This window comes from Polyodon spathula, chromosome 8, assembly GCF_017654505.1.
Source record: "Polyodon spathula isolate WHYD16114869_AA chromosome 8, ASM1765450v1, whole genome shotgun sequence".
Taxonomy (NCBI): Eukaryota; Metazoa; Chordata; class Actinopteri; order Acipenseriformes; family Polyodontidae; genus Polyodon; species Polyodon spathula.
In genome coordinates this window covers 2,697,748-2,716,620 of record NC_054541.1, presented here as the reverse complement: position 1 = coordinate 2,716,620, position 18,873 = coordinate 2,697,748, and the positions used below count along the sequence as shown (strand labels likewise).

At 40.6% G+C, this 18,873-nt stretch overlaps 1 protein-coding gene across 4 annotated transcripts in view; it reads left to right on the top strand.

Annotated features, from left to right (window-relative positions):
• The first annotated feature begins 11,652 nt into the window (after positions 1-11,652).
• The window catches only part of LOC121319188 (casein kinase II subunit alpha-like), a 33,113-nt gene continuing 25,892 nt past the window's right edge, over positions 11,653-18,873 (top strand). Inside the window, exon 1 of one of the 4 annotated variants that reach the window (XM_041256375.1) lies at positions 11,653-11,795. The gene's annotated coding sequence lies outside the window, so the exon portion shown is untranslated. Of the gene's footprint in view, positions 11,824-12,110; positions 12,227-18,873 lie in introns of those variants that run through there. The other 3 variants (XM_041256377.1, XM_041256379.1, XM_041256378.1) reach the window with 3 other exon arrangements.

Genomic DNA, 18,873 nt, shown 5'->3' with positions numbered 1-18,873 from the left:
TTTGGAGGTATTTATAGGTGTTTGACGGCATGACAACTGCTTGTTATTGTTTATATTCAAATTCATGATTTATTCTTACATGATGTAATGGTGTTCTATATGTGACATCACTTTTACTTATATCTTTAAATCTGTAGTAATTCTAATTAATGTTATTTTATATAAACTTATATTTATATTATCATGCAATGCTGGCTCTGAGGATCAGCCTTGATATGGTCTCCCCAGCGCATCAGCATGCACAACTTTTGAATTAATTTTGTTTATTTAATTATTTTTAACTTTTATATATTTATTGGAGTTAATTAGTTCATTCTTTTCTGTTGAGTCCCGCTGGCATAATTGTGTTCAGTCTATTTATCCATTTACTTTCTTTTATTCTTCTATATGTCGCTGTGATGAGTCAAAGGGTTTTCGGTCTGTGATTCAGCCTCCCGACAGTAGATGGCATCAAACCAACTCGGGACTTCCCTTACCAAGATCTCGTGACCATGGCAAAAGTCATCTTTTGAGGGGCGGCACCTTGGTGAGGGGCGGAAGTACGAGTATGTAACTTCCAGCCACTGGAGTCAAGTGAAGGAGAAGGACACGTGTCGGTTGGGGATTGGTGTTCCACTGACTACAGAGGCGGGACGTTACATACTAAAGGGAACGTACTACTGTGTTCGGGGTTGGTCCGAAAGTAAAGTAGGAGGAGTAACGGGTAGAGGGAGAGTCTGGTTTTGTGCAGCGGGAATTTTTGAAACACTAACATTTCTTTTGTCTTTTTTTTGTTTATGTATGGTCACCACGAAGACAAATTAAAGACGAGTCATCACAGTTTGTTTTGGATTCCACCCCTGCACTCCTTCCCTCACACCATTTTGTTTTCTTTTTGTTATTTAATCCTTTTGTTGTGTATAGAAAATAAAAATAAATTATTTTATTTCTGTACACATAAATTACTGTCTGGACATTCCATTTAATACACTCTCGCCTCACACGTGGTGTCAGAAGTGAAAATGGATCCAGCTACAGTTTTGACAATGTTTAGGGAGCAGGAGGAGAAGCGAGAGGAGAGAGAGACACGGCACCTGGAACAGCTCGCCCAGTTCTTGGGACAGCTGGTAGAAAAACTATCAATATCAACATCAGAGAGAGCGGTTGCCCGGATGTTTGCAGCTCAGCCTAATCTTCAGAAGATGACCTCGGAAGATGATCCCGAGGCTTTCTTGATTACGTTTGAGAGAGTGGCAGAGGCTGCAGAGTGGCCTAGGGAACACTGGGCCATGAAATTGGCACCCTGCCTGACAGGGGAAGCTCAGGCAGCATATCGAGCCCTGACGGCCACGAATGCAGGGGACTATGTTAAAGTTAAAGAAGCCATTCTCTCACGCCTCGGGATCACGGAGGAAACATACCGGCGCCGTTTTCGGGAATACCAGCTGTCCAAGGGGATGCGGCCCCGGGTTGCGGGACAATATCTTTTAGATCAGTGCACCCGGTGGCTGCGGCCAGAAGAACATACACCCCAAGAACTGGTGCAGAAAATAGTTATAGAACAGTTTGCGTCTATACTACCGCCAGGGAATCGAGAGTGGATTAAGAGGAATAGACCTACCACTCTCGAGGATGCCCTCCTCCTGGCGGAGGCCTACGAAGACGCAAACGAAGGTGCCGGGTCAGACCCCACTCCTGCCCCTAAACTAACTCGGACCAACCAACCAATGAAGCCCAGAGGGGGTAACCGGACCTTCAGACCATGGAGGTCGAGGTTAGCCCCATCCTGGGCGAGAGAGAATCCCCCTAACCTGCCGGTCGCGGACTCGCAGGACAGATTAACTCCGTTGATGCCTCCTAACCAAGTGTGCTACCAATGTAATGAGCCTGGACACATTGCCAGGAATTGTCCAGTAATAAAGGTGGACCTGGCGACAAGATCCTGGTCAGCAGTAACAGGTAGGAACACTGGGGAATGTCGGGAGGGCCCTTATCAGTTAAGAGTACAGGTCGGGGGAAAGAGTACTTACGCATTTGCGGACTCTGGGTGTGCACAAACATTGATTCGGCAAGCTCTCTTGGATGGGGTAGCCTGGGAGCCACAGGGTAAAGTGGCTATCTCCTGTATTCATGGAGAAACTCGGGTTTATCCCACCACTAAAGTTAGACTTATTGTAGGTGATTATTCAGCTTGCGTTAAAGTGGCTGTAGCGCAATGTTTACCATACCCTGTTCTCCTGGGAAGAGACTGGCCGTTTTTTGATCGTATTTTAGGTCGGGAAATGGTCTTAGTTTCTACCAGGGGACAATTAAAGCAACAGGAGAAAACAATTGGCGAGATTTTTCCGTTGCAATCCGACCTGTTTAACCCTAAAATCCGCCCAAGAAAAACAAAAAGAGAGCGTCGGGTGGAAAAATATGAGGGAACTCTGAGACGACAAGGGGAGGGGTCTGACACAAAAGTAAACCAATCGCTGAAACGGCAAGGAAAGGGAGTAGGTATTCAGTGTAACCGGGGCTGCGAGGTTACTGAGGTGGAAGGTCATGTAATAAAAGACACTCCTCTCTGTGTACCTAACCATTGGGACCGAGATATTGACTTGGGATATGAACAACAAAATGATCCCACGTTACAGTATGCTTGGAAACGGGTTAGATATATCGAGGGGAAGGATATGCAGGAAGGACAACCGGTGGTATTTCCGCATTTTTCTGTATCTGGGCACTTATTATATAGAATAACCCGGGCTCCCGGGACGGGACAGCTCGTAAAACAGTTATTGGTTCCTAGGCCTTTTCAGTCAGAAGTCATGAGATTGGCGCATGACATTCCATTTTCAGGTCATTTGGGAACTGAAAAGACTCAGGAACGAATTCTGGCCCGGTTTTTTTGGCCTGGGGTTTATGGTCTTGTGCGGAAGTATGTATCGGAGTGTCCTGAATGTCAATTAGCTGCCCCTAAGTCAGTTCGCCCCGCACCTCTGGTTCCACTTCCAATTATTGGGGTACCGTTTGAAAGGATTGGTGTAGATTTAGTAGGCCCTCTGGAGGGAACAGAGTCAGGATATCGGTATATTTTAGTAGTAGTGGACTACGCAACGAGATATCCAGAAGCTGTTCCCTTACGCTCTATGAATGCAATAGCTGTAGCGAATGAATTGGTAAAAATATTCTCTAGGGTGGGAATCCCGAAAGAAATTCTCACTGATCAGGGCACTAATTTTATGTCAGACTGTATTCAGCAACTATATAAATTATTGAAAATTCGTTCAATTAGAACCTCAGTTTTTCATCCACAAACGGATGGGCTTGTTGAACGATTTAATCAGACTTTGAAAAATATGTTGCGCCGCTTTGTAGATCAAGAAAAACGCAATTGGGCTAAACTGCTTCCCTACTTGCTCTTTGCAGTTCGCGAGGTACCACAATCCTCAACGGGGTTTTCCCCGTTTGAGCTCTTGTACGGTCGGCAGCCGCGGGGTATCTTGGATCTCATAAGAGAAGGCTGGGAAGAACAGTCAAAGGAGTCTAAAAATGTAGTAAAATACGTGTTGCAGTTACGCGATCGCTTAGAATTAGTCGGTCGATTGGCACATGACAATCTCAAAGCGGCACAGCAGAAGCAGCAACAAAGCTACAATAAAAATGCAAGAATTCGGAACTTTCGACCTGGAGATAAAGTGTTGTTATTGTTGCCCTCATCGGAATCTAAGTTGTTTGCTAAATGGCAGGGTCCCTTTCAGGTTATTCGAGCAATTGGTAAAGTCAATTATGAGATCCGACAGCCTGGGCGTCGGAAAGAAAGTCAAATTTATCATGTTAATCTCCTGAAACCGTGGAAAGAACGGGAAGTCCATTTTATATCTCCTGTACAGGAGGGAGAGGATTTTGGACCCTCAATTGAGTCAGAGTCAGCAATTGAGGTCCCGATGGGGGAACAATTAACTCCTGATCAGCGTGAAGAGGTAAGCAATCTAATTAAAATGTTCAGTGATGTGTTTTCTAACGTGCCTGGAAGAACGCATTTGATCGAACATGCTATTATCACTCCGCCAGGTCTAAGAGTTAGACAGAGACCGTATCGCATTCCAGAGAGTCGGAGAGATTCTGTTCGAAGGGAGGTGGAGTGTATGTTGAAACTTGGGGTAATTGAACCTTCCCGAAGTGAGTGGTGTAGCCCAATAGTACCAATAGACAAGCCAGATGGGTCACTACGATTATGTATCGATTTTAGGAGGGTGAATGCTATCTCCAAGTTTGATGCATATCCCATGCCTCGAGTAGATGAACTCTTAGACAAACTGGGGCAAGCTCGGTTTATTTCAACTCTGGATCTGACGAAAGGATATTGGCAAATTCCATTAACGAAAGCCTCTCGTGAGAAAACGGCATTTTCAACCCCAGAGGGTCTTTTTCAATTTTGTACTATGCCGTTCGGACTTCATGGAGCGCCTGCTACTTTTCAGAGACTAATGGACAGGGTTTTACAACCTCATCGAGAGTATGCAGCTGCGTATATCGATGATGTAGTCATTTATAGTTCTTCCTGGAGAGAACATTTGACTAGATTAGAAGCCGTCTTACAGTCTCTGAGGAGGGCGGGGCTCACAGCGAACATGGCAAAGTGCGCTATTGGAAAAGAAGAAACTAAATATTTAGGTTTCATAATGGGTAAGGGTAGAGTGAAACCGTTGGTTTCAAAAGTCCAGGCTTTGTTGGATTCACCGGTACCTACCACGAAAACCCAGGTGAGATCACTGTTAGGGTTGGCTGGTTATTACCGCCGCTTTATTCCACACTTTTCCACTATAGCCGCCCCTCTCACTGATCTCACTAAAAAGAACGCTCCAAATAAAATTAAGTGGAGTGCAGAGTGTCAGACAGCCTTTGAATCTATTAAAACTAATTTGAGTCAGGCCCCAGCATTAATAAGCCCGGATTTCAGCCGAGAGTTCGTCCTGCAGACAGATGCATCGCAGACTGGTCTGGGGGCGGTTCTGTCCCAGGAGAGAGATGGTATAGAACACCCGATACTATACATCAGTCGGAAGTTACTGCCCAGAGAACAGAGGTATTCGGTAGTGGAGAAAGAATGCCTGGCAGTGAAATGGGCAGTGGAATCTTTAAAATACTATCTTCTGGGACGACCCTTTGTACTCATCACAGATCACGCTTCTTTAAAGTGGTTAGACACGATGAAGGATTCAAACGCTAGGATTACGCGGTGGTACCTGGCGCTCCAACCCTTCACCTTTCAAATAAGGTATCGTGCGGGTAAGTTACATCAAAATGCTGATTTTTTTTCCCGGGAGGGAGGTAAAAGGGAAGGGTTAGAGGTTTCCGAGTGTTCCTTCGGCTCCACTCTGAGAGGTGGGATATGTGATGAGTCAAAGGGGTTTCGGTCTGTGATTCAGCCTCCCGACAGTAGATGGCATCAAACCAACTCGGGACTTCCCTTACCAAGATCTCGTGACCATGACAAAAGTCATCTTTGCTGCAAAAGGATAAGCATCTTTTGAGGGGCGGAAGTTTCCACACCTTGCGGAAGTACGAGTATGTAAATTCCAGCCACTGGAGTCAAGTGAAGGAGAAGGACACTTGTCGGTTGGGGATTGGTGTTCCACTGACTACAGAGGCGGGACATTACATACTAAAGGGAACGTACTACTGTGTTCGGGGTTGGTCCGAAAGTAAAGTAGGAGGAGTAACGGGTGAAGGGAGAGACTGGTTTTGTGCAGCGGGATTTTTTGAAATACTAACATTTCTTTTGTCTTTTTTTTGTTTATGTATGGTCGCCACGAAGACAATTAAAGACGAGTCATCACGGTTTGTTTTGGATTTCACCCCTGCACTCCTTCCCTCACACCATTTTGTTTTTCGTTTGTTATTTAATCCATAGAAAATAAAAATAAATTATTTTATTTCTGTACACATAAATTACTGTCTGGACATTCCATTTAATACACTCTCGCCTCACAGTCGCATTATCTAATTTTAACTGTTCTAATACTACAAACTTTATATCGTTTATGTCATGTCCTTGACTGGTGAAGTGCTGTACTATTGATTCATTCATTTTTTTATTTCTAATTAATGAAAGGTGGTTCTGAATTATTTTATATAAAGTTGTTCCAGTCTCTCCAACATATTTTATTTCATCACATTTTTCACAGACTATTCCATAAACAACATTGCTATTTTTACAGTAGGTATTAGTTTTTAGTGGATATGTGGTGTTCTTATGTTTAATTATATTTCTACTTTTGTCCATGTATTTACAAACTTTACATGTACTAGTGCAAGTATTTGTAGACCCTATTCTGTCAATTATTCTTTTATATTTACTGTGAACTAGAATATCACCTAAATTAGCTTCTCTTTTGAATGCTACAACTGGGGCCTTAAGAAACACTTTTTTCAATTTTTCTGAATTATGTAGAATACGCAAGTGTTTCCAAACTATCTTAGAAATATTGGGCAAAAGTTTAGAGTACGTCATTACTAATGGGACTCTCTTGACCTTTTTATCTCTATTTTTATAATCTAGTAGATCATCTCTTTTTAGTTTATCCACTTTTCTTAACTCTGTCTCTATAATTCTTTCTTTGTATCTTCTTTTTTTAAGAATTGTTTTTAATACATGTCTTTGTTTTACATAGTCACTTTCTTTAGAGCATATTCTTTGTATTCTTATTCCTAGCCCCTTTGGGATTGCCCTTTTAGTGCGTATTGGATGTGCAGAGGACATGTGTAAATACTGGTGCATGTCAGTAGGTTTACAGAAGAGGTCAGTCTCAATTGAACCTTCATCAAGTTTTACTACGGTATCTAAAAATTCTATTTCTTTTCTTGTCCATCGAAGGTCCACCTTAATATTACTGTGTATTTCGTTTGCCATTTTATGAAACTGGAAAAGAGATTCTTCTCCATGTGTCCAAACCCCAAAAATATCATCTACACACCGAATGTATTCTAAAGGTTCTCTTTCTGATTTTCTAAGTAATTGTTCTTCCCATTTCCCCATGTATGTACTGGCAAAATGCATTCCTAATTTAGATCCTATTGCGGTATCATCGTTTTGTTTGTAATTTTTATCAACAAATGTAAAATAACTGTTTTCTAAAACTACACTGATCATGTTCAGCACCTCTGCTGTGGGTATTGATTTATCTAGTCTATTATCTAGTGCTTTTTGACAAGTTTCTAAAGTTTCTTTACAAGGGACACTTCGGTACAAGGATTTTACATCCATGCAAAATAAAATTCTCTGGAAGGTTGTGCTTTAGTGATTCAAGTCTTTTTAAAAATTGTGTTGTATGCTTAACATAGCTTGGTAATTTCTCAACATGTGACCTAAGTTACCTCTAAGTTATATAATGTTTTTTTGCGGGAGAAGATATATGTGGAGAACTGACACAAATAAGTTTAGATCAGACAATTTCAACTGCAATGTAATGTATTTTATATAATATAAATAGGACTTCTGATTTCTGGTTTTAACTGATAAAAACCGATACAAACAAATAAAAATGAAATTGGTGTATAGCCAATATACACCGGAAAAACAGTAGAAATGGTTACTGAATTCATACTGACTTCACCCCTTTCCCATAAAGAAGAAGATAAAACCTTTCCAGGTTCTGGCAATGTCCCTCCTTCATTGATTCAATCTGAATACTTTAAACCCGCCCCAACTACTGAGTGGCAGCACATTTCTACATTTCTATTGGAGACTCCACTTGCGAGATTTCAAACGATTTTACAATAAAAGAGTGGAGACTTGTTTGCAGGATTTAAAGCTATACTACAAGATAGGATTTAAAACAAAATGGCAAATTGTGGCAAAATGTAAAATGCCTAGACACACAAAAACCCCAGAAGAATGTGCCCGTGACCGTACAGATTTTGTTGTGGAAGAGCAGAGGAAAAACAATACAACTTCAGTGTACAAGTACTGTTGAATTACTATACATTTTGCAACAGAAAAATTCCCAAACACTTTGGAAAGTAGCCAAAAACAATAATTTCTACAGTATATAAAAATCGAAAGCCTCGAAAAAAAAAATAGTTTGCAGTATCTCGAAAATATAACACCAAAAATAAGCACCAAAAATTATTAATAAATAAAAACATTTTTTTAATGGATCAGAAAGGGAAAAAAATCAGATCAAATAATTATAAAAACGTTTTTAAAGGGCCAGGAGACAAAGAAAAAGAAACCAATAATTACTATCAAATCCTTTTTTTTTATCACTGATGTAGGGAGACAAAATATATCCTGACAGGTTTTCAGTGGGGTGGGGAGAGAAAAATAAAAATAAGTGAAAATCAAAATCATATTTTCAGATGAAATCAGATGAAATATATAATCAAGAATACAAGTTTGTCAAGTATATTAAAGAAATAAGTATTCTGTGGATTTCTTTTTTAGGATTTGGGGATGGTAGATCAACCATATTATGCAGTTCCGTGTTAGTTTTCATGATAGCTTTCACGCAGAACGCTGGACCACATTTGAGCTTTCATTTACAGGAACCCATAAGAAATATGTAAGTAGCTACATACCAGTGAAGGAATTGGAGCTCATGTTCACTAGTAAACTTTTTCAAATGTAAAAAGAACTGGCATTTCACAGGAAAAAAACAAAAGCAGCACATGCATTGCATTGCAGCGGTCAAGTCTTCATCAGTTCATCCTACAATGCAAACATTAGAGTAGGCCTACATAAAGACAATTACAAAACTAGTGCTTTCAATTTCCCAGGTAGAATTTACGTGATAGTTAGTTGTGAAGTATCTACATGTAAATCCTAACCCAGAATTACGTGATACCTTATCATATAAATACAGTGCCTATAGGAAGTATTCACCCCCCTTGGACGTTTTCACATTTGTTGGGTTACAAACTGAAATCTAGATGCATTTTTTTTTCAGGGGGGGGTTGTGAAAAAACAAATCAATTAAAAATAAAATTCTCAAAAGTCTTCATTATATATATAATAAGTCTTCACCCCCTTTGCTATGTCACTCCTGAATAAGCTTGGGTGAAACCAATTGCCTTCAGAATTCACACAATAAGTTAAATGGAGTCCATCTGTGTGCAATAAAAGTGGTTCACATGATTTCAGATTAAATACACCTGTCTCTGTAAGGTCCCACAGTCGGGTAGTGCATTTAAAGCAAAGATACTACCATGAAGACCAAGGAGCTTTCAAAACAACTCCGGGATAAAGTTGTGAAAAGGTACAAATCAGGGGAGGGGGTATAAAAATATTTCAAAGGAACTGAATATCCCTTGGAGCACAGTCAAGTCAATCATTAAGAAGTGGAAGGTATAGGGCAACCACACAGAATCTGCTTAGAGCAGGCCGTCCTTCTAAACTGAGCAGCCAGGTAAGACAGAGAAGCCACCAAGAGGCCAATGACAACTCTAAAAGATTTACACCATTCCATGGCTCGAGTTGGTTCCTAATTTTGTATATTCCTGCTCGTCTACATATATTATTGACACAGGGAGCTGTTCTTTCAGCACCAAGAAACATAACTTGGAAAATTAATAATTAGTATTGTTTTGTCCGGAAGCATTACAAAGTATTTTTTAAAAAAACAGGGATAATTATTTTTATATGTGGCCTATGGGGAGGTAAAAGACTAACCATTCGATGTAGGTTTTAGAAAGATCAGACCCCTTTTAATGCCCTGTCTGGACAGTTTTGTGTTGATCCTGCAGCATTGTTGCTTATTAAAAAAATATATGAAAAATTGTATTATAATTATTTTTCATTTGGAGACTACATACAGTGCCTATAGAAAGTCTACACCCCTTTTCAAATTTTTCTCCTTTTGTTGCCTTATAGCCTGGAATTAAAATGCATTAAAATATTTTTTTTTAAATGATCTACACATCCTACCGCACAACTTCCAAGTGAAAAAAATATTCTAGAAATTTGTAGAAAATTAAAAACTGAAATAGCTTGGTTGGATAAGTGTCCATCCCCCTTGTAATAGCAATCCTAAATTAGCTCAGATGTAAACATTCGTCTTCAAAATCACACACCAATTTAAGAGGCCTCCACCTGTGTTAAATTGTAATGATTCACATGATTTCAGGATAAATTCAGCAGTTCCTGTAGGTTCCCTCTGCTGGGTAGTGCATTTCAAAGCAAAGACTCAACCATGAGCACCAAGGTGCTTTCAAAAGAATTCTGGGACAAAGTTATTGAAAGGCACAGATCAGGGGATGGGTATAAAAACCTCCTGTCAATAACAATTCTGTTTCTTCTTGAACAGTTTTGTAAAGAAGAATGGTCAAATATTGGCAAATCTAGATGTGCAAAGTTGGTAGAGACCTATCCCAACAGATTCACAGCTACAATTGCTACCAAAGGTGCTTGCACCAAGTATTAACTCAGGGGGGTGGAGATTTTTCCAATTATGATCTTTCAGTTTTGAATTTTTAATATATATTTTTTTTCTCAATAAAACCTTTTTTTCCCTTAACAGTGTGGAGTATGGTATGTAGATAAGTAGATAAAAATCCTCATTTAAATGCATGAAACTCTGAGGCACTGACACAACAAAATGTGAAAAAAGTTCAAGGGGGTGTAGACTTCTAATAGGCACTGTATATGCAACAAAGATATTACATTTGTTGCATATACTTTCTTTTCTTGTTTTTGTGACAAATACATGTCTTGTTTCTTACAGATAACTAATTAATTGATATGTTAACAATCCAGAAGAAGTTGTAAACTGTAAAACATTCAAGCAGGGTTAGTAAACGGATTATTTACTATGAAGCAGTCATCTAACGCTGAAATATGCGTTTCCTCCCTTCTGTTATATGACCCTAATATTAATGATCTGGAAATGCATGGATGCAGGCTTGAAAGCGACTGACGTCGAGAAGACAAAGAGTTGTGCAAGAATGATCCGACAAGGAAGGTCTGCAGGAATGCCATGCGCAACACAAAGGAATATCCCCTAGAAAGTGTCCTGACAGCATTAGATGATTCTTAATGGTTAGGTTTAGGGTTAGGTATTGGGTTTGAGGTTAGGTTTTAGGGCAGGGGTTGCTTAAGGTTAGGGTTGGGGTTGGGTTAGGTACAGGCTGGCTTGATTTGGCAAAGTTGCCGAGCTCTGGAAGTGAAAGGTGTGAAAGGAGTGCCTGACAAATGCACTAGAATCAGCTGATGCCCTCAGGACACTTTCTAGAGGATATTCCTTTACGCTACATTTCCGTGCACATAAATTGCAGTCTTTTTTCCTGAGTGCAAATCTTTCATTCCATTTTACTGCATGAACTCTGTCCTAATCCATGTATGGTCTTTGAATAGTTATTGAGCAAACATGTATTTGTCTTGCATATCCTGCTTGATGCGATCATGTTGAGTTTGGTTCCAGACGGAGAACAACGTAAAATATTGTTTCAGTGTGGCAAAACGTAAAAACTGGTGAATTGGACAAAAACAAGTTTGACAGGGTGATTACCTAACAATTTTGTACGAGCAATAACTAACAGAGGACGTTGCTTTTTTTTTTAAACTTAAATGTTGATTCCTGGTAGATTGAAATATAAAAACGACGTGTGACGATAGTTTTCCGATCTTGCCTCTCTGGCGCGCTCTTTATGGTCGTGCTTGCATTGCATTTCCGCTTCCTTAGCATCCTCGCTGAGTTTCCTGTGTGGCTGGGAGAGTGTGGCGCGGCCATATTGTCTCTGATACAGCAGAAATAGCTTCTCTGTCGATACCGGCAAGACAGGCAAGGGACCGGCCGCCTTACCGGAGGAACCGACACTGAGAGCAAACGGAGGAGGTAACGGGAGCGCCCGGGCCGAGGGGGGGTGAGCTTGCTGGAGCGCGTCCGGGTGTGGTCCGGGGTAGCCAGGGCGAGGTGGTCTCTCAATCTCCACAGTGACGGGTGCAAGCGATGTGCAACCATTTAATCCAGCCAGCAGAGCATACAACACAGACCTCCGTGAACTGAGGGGCTACAGGAGGGTTAACCCCTAATAGACAGCCAGTTGAGCAGCTGGGGGGAGACCGATGCGGATGGTTGTAAAAATAGTAGCGAGGTTTGAGAAAAGAAGGGTGTACCGCCGGTGTATAACTTACATTGATTTCTATTGTAAGGGGAGTGTGTTAATTTGGTTCTGATCAAAGAAATATGCATATAACGGGTTAACTGTACATACAAAGATTGTCCGGCCTAGTTCCCCCATGCACAAGGAGTACTAAAAGAAAATGGTAAGAAGGTGTGTGTGTGTGTGTGTGTGTGTATATATATATATATATATATATATATATATATATATATATATAATTTCTAAATACAGTCCGTTTGTTATGATACCCGATCAGACACTATACGACTGTTCTTTCTTGCTAGTACTGTATTTGGAAATATGTTGAATAGGACTTGACATTACCCGTGGTTAATCATGTAATGAGACAGCAGGGCAGTGTTTGACATTTGTGTGAAGAGAGAATAATTTTTATTGTCGGATTGAAGAAAGGCCGAGAAGAGGGTGACAGTGTAACGATGGGTTATTTATTGTCTGCACTACATTAATCAGAGCAGTTCTGTACAGTCCAGGAGCCACCAATAAGGAGCAAAAGTATCAATGCTTTAATCCTGTAAACAAACTTTATGCCATTTACAACTGCGTAATGCTGCAAGTTAGCAAAGGAGGAGCTTTACAGCTTAAATTGTTTTTTGGGGGAAAATAAAATTGTTTTTCAAATCATCTATTCAAATGCCACCTGCTACATTTATTTGCAGATCTGTTTAAAAACCACTAACTAGTAAAAAATGAATGTATCCTGTCCCTACTCTGTCCAGTTGAACTGGTCATAATATAACTGTGAAGTAAGGGGTTTGAACTAAATTTGGTATAAAAGGGTACAATGTTTAATGCAGATGTACTAACTGCAATCTGATAATCAGTGGATATAAATTGTTACACATCTCTAATTATGGCATTATAGGGGAGTAAAGATTCAGTTTCTTAACATGGTCTCTCACAACATAGGTCACTGTAGTTTACCAGATGGTGCTTGAATGATGAGCAAAGGTGTGTTGTGCACTATGAATGCACTCCCTATCTCATTGAATGTGTCTTTTAATAAAGGTACTGGAACAAATACTTCGGTCTTGTTATGCATAGTACAAGTACCCCATCTGGACCAGCACATGTGTCGTGGCACTACAGATTAGTGTCTGGAAGCTGCATGCAGGATTACTGTGGACCAGTAACACACCTCCAAAACACCTCCCACCTAACCAATTCCACCTGTTACCTATGTTTCTGGACATCATTTTGGACAATGTGTGTGTAACTTTTATATTTCCAAGCATCCAGGTTCTTTCTATTCTAGTGCTGAATAACTGTTTCGTATTCAGATCTCGTGTGTGTGTTTCTTTTGCCGGATCTCATTTTAGGCCCCATTCACCCTTGGCTGATATTCCTTTTCCCGGTACAGTTTGTTTCAGTTTGGAACGTTTGCCAATAACTGTGAAAGCTCCAAACGTTCCTGGGAACAATTAAAACAAACCATCCTGAGACCACATAAAAAAGATGGTCTCGGCACGGTTGCGCGGTTCTGGGGACAGTTCGCTTATTTTTTGCTTTAGTGTAAAAGAAAAATGTTCTCAGTTTAGTTGCAAATGTCAAGTGTACCAAAGTGTCCGTTATATTTAGTTCAGTAACTGATGTAACTCAGTTGGAAACAAAAACCAGAAGAATCTTGTATACAATAGTATTATTGTCATCATTGTAGCATACTTTGAAACTGAAGATTCACTTCATGGAGACGAAGAAAAGCATTCTGTTGCCTCTTCTGCAGCTGTAGAAATATTGTAATTGCTTTAGCGAACTGTGATATCGGATGGTAAACTTTAAAAGTTATTTTTTTTTAAAGATTTAAAAAAAAAAAAAAAAAAAAAGCCACATTTAAAACAATCGAGAATTGAGAACATTTAACTATGTCATATGTTATATTAGACGGGCCTATATAATATACAAATGATAACTTGATTTGTTTTCGTAGTAGTGCCAGTAGCTGAGAGACTGCAAACTGGGTGAGATTTTTTGCAAACAGCAGATCCCTCAAGAAAATAGTCTGAACACGAAGTAGGCTATAATAATAATACAGGGTTTTATATCATTCACACTTCTCTCATGCAGTGGTTTCATCTGAATGGTAGTTTTACTTTAATTTTGTAAATTCTGTGACGTGAATACATTTTAATTACAATGTGTATTTGTCCCAGTACTATAAAGAAAACAGATGTGTTGTGTTCGGTTTTGCCAAGATCGTAATGTTTCTACTGCATCCTATAGATCAGCTGCATAAGGACCTTTCTACCACAGAATAGAATATGCTAAAAAAATTAAAAAAATTAAAAATGCATGCGATAAGTGGCTTAAGAACAGTAAGTGCAAAATGTTTTATTATTATATTAAATTAAGGCTGCAAAATGTTAAATTCATATGTTTTTACATATCATGTATCAAACTGTACCGAGTTTTATTTTATTTGCTATTTATTAGCTATTAGCTGTTTTTTTGTGTTCTCAGTACAATTGCAGATGTGTAATGTGAAAGGGAACTGTTCTCGGTACACTTGAAAAGATGGACGTGAACTTGGTACATTTTCAAGTGTACTCAGCACACATCCAGTCTGAAAGAGAAACGATCCGAGGAGACGCTGTGTAAGGACAGTGGTATGCTCTCTCCTAGATGGACTGCCTTGATGGTAGGTGGAAACAGGAAGGTAACCATATTAGGAGGGGTGCGTAGTTGCAAGTACCCAGAATGACTCCATTGCAAGCAGCTGCGGGACGGCCCTCAATTGGAGAAACCATGGTGACGGGTTGTTTGCAGGGAGGAGTGTATGGGTACAAAGGGGAAGCAACTACGTCGGTACGCGGCCTTGCGCTGAGAACAGAATTACCGGCCGGAGGATTGCGTTTTTTTTTTTTTGTTACATGTTTGTTTTGTTACGCGTTTGTCTGCAGAGGAGGAATACTGAGCCAGCGGCTGCAGCCACGTAGCCATCCCGCATCACCAGAGCAGTACCCTCGCCACACGACACCAGCACCACCCGGAGGATTAAGAGCACACTTTCGTGCACGGGATTATTGTGGAGTGTTGTGTTTATTATTTGGTCTGCAAACCAGCCGTATCCCCCCGATACTATTGCTGGTAGAGGGGTTTGTTCTTTGTGTTCTTTTATTAAAAACGCAGACGTTTTGGGGAAAACGTAACGTTTGGACATTGTTTTATTCACCACACCACTCGCACAGATCACAGTTGGTGACCAGAAGTGGGATCCAAGATGGACGCGGACACATTGGGAGCGATGTTGGAGGCACAGGAGCGAAGACACCAGGAGGGGATGGCGACCATGATGGAAAGGATGCACGCCATGTTCCTGGAAACTAATCGGGGGGAGGGAACCGGCGACTGAACCAACGGTGCCCTTTCCGAAGGTAAGGGTGGTGAAGATGTCGCTGGAGGATGATCCCGAGGCCTATCTGGTAGCTTTCGAAAGGCAGGCAACTGCAGCACAGTGGCCTCGGGAGTGGTGGGCTACCCAGCTAGGACCCAATTTGATTGGGGTAGCCCAGGCAGCCTACTGCCCTGACTAATGAAGACACCCTCGACTACGACCAGGTGAAGCAGGCCATTCTCCAGCAACTAGATATCACGGAGGAGACACACCGTCGCTGCTTCCGTGAATACCAATGACCCCCAGGACTGCAACCTCGCATGGTGGCTCAACAGCATGCCCACCACGTGACCCGATGGCTCTGATCTGGCACCAACAACGCTGACCGCCTTGATGGCAGGTGGAAACCAGAAGGTGACCATATTAGGAGGGGCGTGTAGTTGCAAGTACTGGAATGACTCCATTGCAAGCAGCTGCGGGACGGTCCTCTATTGGAGAAACCGTGGCGACGGGTTGTTTGCAGGGAAGAGTGTATGGGTACAAAGGGGAAGCAGCTACGTCGGTATGCAGCCTTGCGTTGAGAACGTAACTACCGGCTGGAGGATTGCATTTTTTTTTTTTGTTACATGTTTGTCTGCAGAGGAGGAATACTGAGCCAGCGGCTGCAGCCACGTAGCCATCCCGCATCACCAGAGCAGTACCCTCGCCACACGACACCAGCACCACCCGGAGGATTAAGAGCACACTGTCGTGCACGGGGTTATTGTGGAGTATTGTGTTTATTATTTTGGTCTGCAAACCAGCCGTGTTCCCCCCGATACCATTGCTGGTAGAGGGGTGGTTCTTTGTCGTCTTTTATTAAAAACACAGACATTTCTGGGAAAACGTAACGTTTGGACATTGTTTTATTCACCACACCACTCGCACAGGTCACACTTTCATATTCCAAAAGTTCACTTATTAAATTTTGACCCGACAGAGGAGTTTGTTTGCGCAAATATCCCTTTTGAAAAACTGGACAACCAAAAGTTACGGAAATTCTTCAGACAGTGTAGCAAACGGTGGAGTGATTCCTTCATCAGCCCAGCTGTGATGTGAATACTTAACTAAAGTTGCCGAGTATCACAAGCAAGAGATTATGGAATTGGTAAAACAGTCTGGTTGCTTGTCAGTGGTCACGTTGACACGTCGACTTATGCACAAGATCAGTATGGGTTACACACATTGTTTTTGTTTTGCAAGACCTAAATGGTGACAAGCTATTGTAAAGCGCTTGAATAACTTTGTTTAATTTTTATATCTATGTTTTTATATGTATATTTGCTGTTAATAAAAAAAAAAAAAATACACGTGATTTATAACATTTCCGTGCGCATTCCGCGAAATATGATACTTTTACCTGTGACACTGCCGTGAATTTTAAAATGTACTCAATTTTCACAGAGCCTTAGTTATGGTGCATTTCTGGACACTCGATTCAGGGGGAAAAAAAGGTGTGCTGTTTTAAAGCATACACATTCTAACCCTTTTTTGTGAAAGCAAACGTTTTACTCGTTAAAAAGCAGAACTACATGAGGTAGTGAGAATGTATTACACAGAAACAAATGAAAATAAATGAAAACTTCTTAAGTCTGTTTTGTTCACTGTTAAGTTATCTCTCCTCGTTTCATAATGCAGGAATCTGCTACTTGAACCACGTCATAGCTACTTGCTCTAATTTTTTTGGCATAAGAATTTGAGCAAAAGTAATGATGCTCTACCTATTTTGTGTTCGTTTTTAGCATTGGTGTGTTGGGGGAGAATAACACCGAATTACAAAACAGCAACGGTCATTGAAATGTCTATATGAATTAGCAATTTATACACTGAAGATATCAAAGAACTTAGAATGTGCATTGCACCGTTGCATTTTAAAGTATTCTAATTTTACTCCTGTCACAATTAAAGTTCATTCTGTGTAATGTTGTCCTTTCTGTAGTACTGCACTTGACAGCTGTAAATTCACATTTAAGATGATTATTATTATTATTCTGTGTGCTCACTAGGAATTTTTCATAGTGTGGCGGTGGGAGGGCGGAGAAAGAAACGGAGATCCTCATAACCCCCTGCAGGAGAGCCAGGATAAGTCATGTACATGCTTCCGCTTTGTAGAAGTAGTTGTCAGGATAATATTCTGTATCTATGGTTGTCAGCAGGTAGATGCAGACTCTGCGTTTATAGGTTGACGTACTCCCTAGCATGTAAGCCGTTCCAATGAGGGGAAACTAGATTTTTGCCATAGTGTTATCGTTTCCTTTCAAAACATTAATTGCCTACGATTATGTGGATATAATTAGCGCTGTTTTTATTCTTTCAAAAATAGCATAAATATTAAGTTTTGCTTTTGTTGCCGTTGTTCCGATATATATGGTTGTTGTACCATTAAAAGACGTAACTAACTATTGCAAGAATAAGTGGAAAACCCATATGTCACTAGTGTTCCATAATTAAGGAATGCACAACATAAATGTACATGTAATCTAACTATGGAAACTGAAGCCGTACAAAATGATTATTGTAAAATTGTGGAACTTTGGATTTTTTTCTAAAGACTTTGAAATTGAAAAAACTTAATTGTGATATTTTACAGCGTCATTTTTCCAGGTAGCAACGTAGCGGCCCATTACTCTCAACAGCGCTGGCGAGAACCCTGTTGCTATTGTTGTGGGTGAATTGTTGTGCACCCATTGCTTACCCGAATATCTGGTCAATTCTAGAACACTTTGCTGCTGCTTTAGATAGCTCTCCCCTCTTTCTTTTTTAAATGTTTTTGAGTTGGCATGGTGTTGCACAGACGAAAAGATCACAGTGACATGGCAAGTGAACATGTGTGATTGAAAATTCATGGAAGCGCAGTCTTATTGAGCTCAGTGTCCAGCGTCCCTCCAACTGTTTGCATGTCATTAACCAATGATACAGTGCATCCTTCTCGTGGCTTAGTGCTGGGAGGTGCACAGCAAAAAGAAAGATCAGCAACAATAATACATTCTGATAATGAGTCATTTTCTCACAGGATGAGATTAGACAGAAAACGGGCCAGTTGACTGAGCAGAGCAAGTTTGTGAATGGGTTGTAGATCAAATGTGCTGACGGGTGGGCTTTCAGGCAACTTTTGCCCTAAGTTTTTTATCTTTTTTGTTTGAGAGGTATTGCGACAGGCAACTTGGGCACTGAGGGAATTGCCACCAGTGTTGTCGGTTATTTTGCACCCTGGTATTGATCAGATCGTGATTCACTCGTTCATTAGGTTTATTAGAGAGATGAGTTTGCTGGTGATTAACATTTCTAACAGTGGCACCAAAGGTATTCAGTCTTAATGTGCTAGTATCAAATTGTGGCAGCTTCTGTGTGATCCACACCCAAAGTGGGAGAATGTCCTGACTATTGTAAATGTTGCTAAA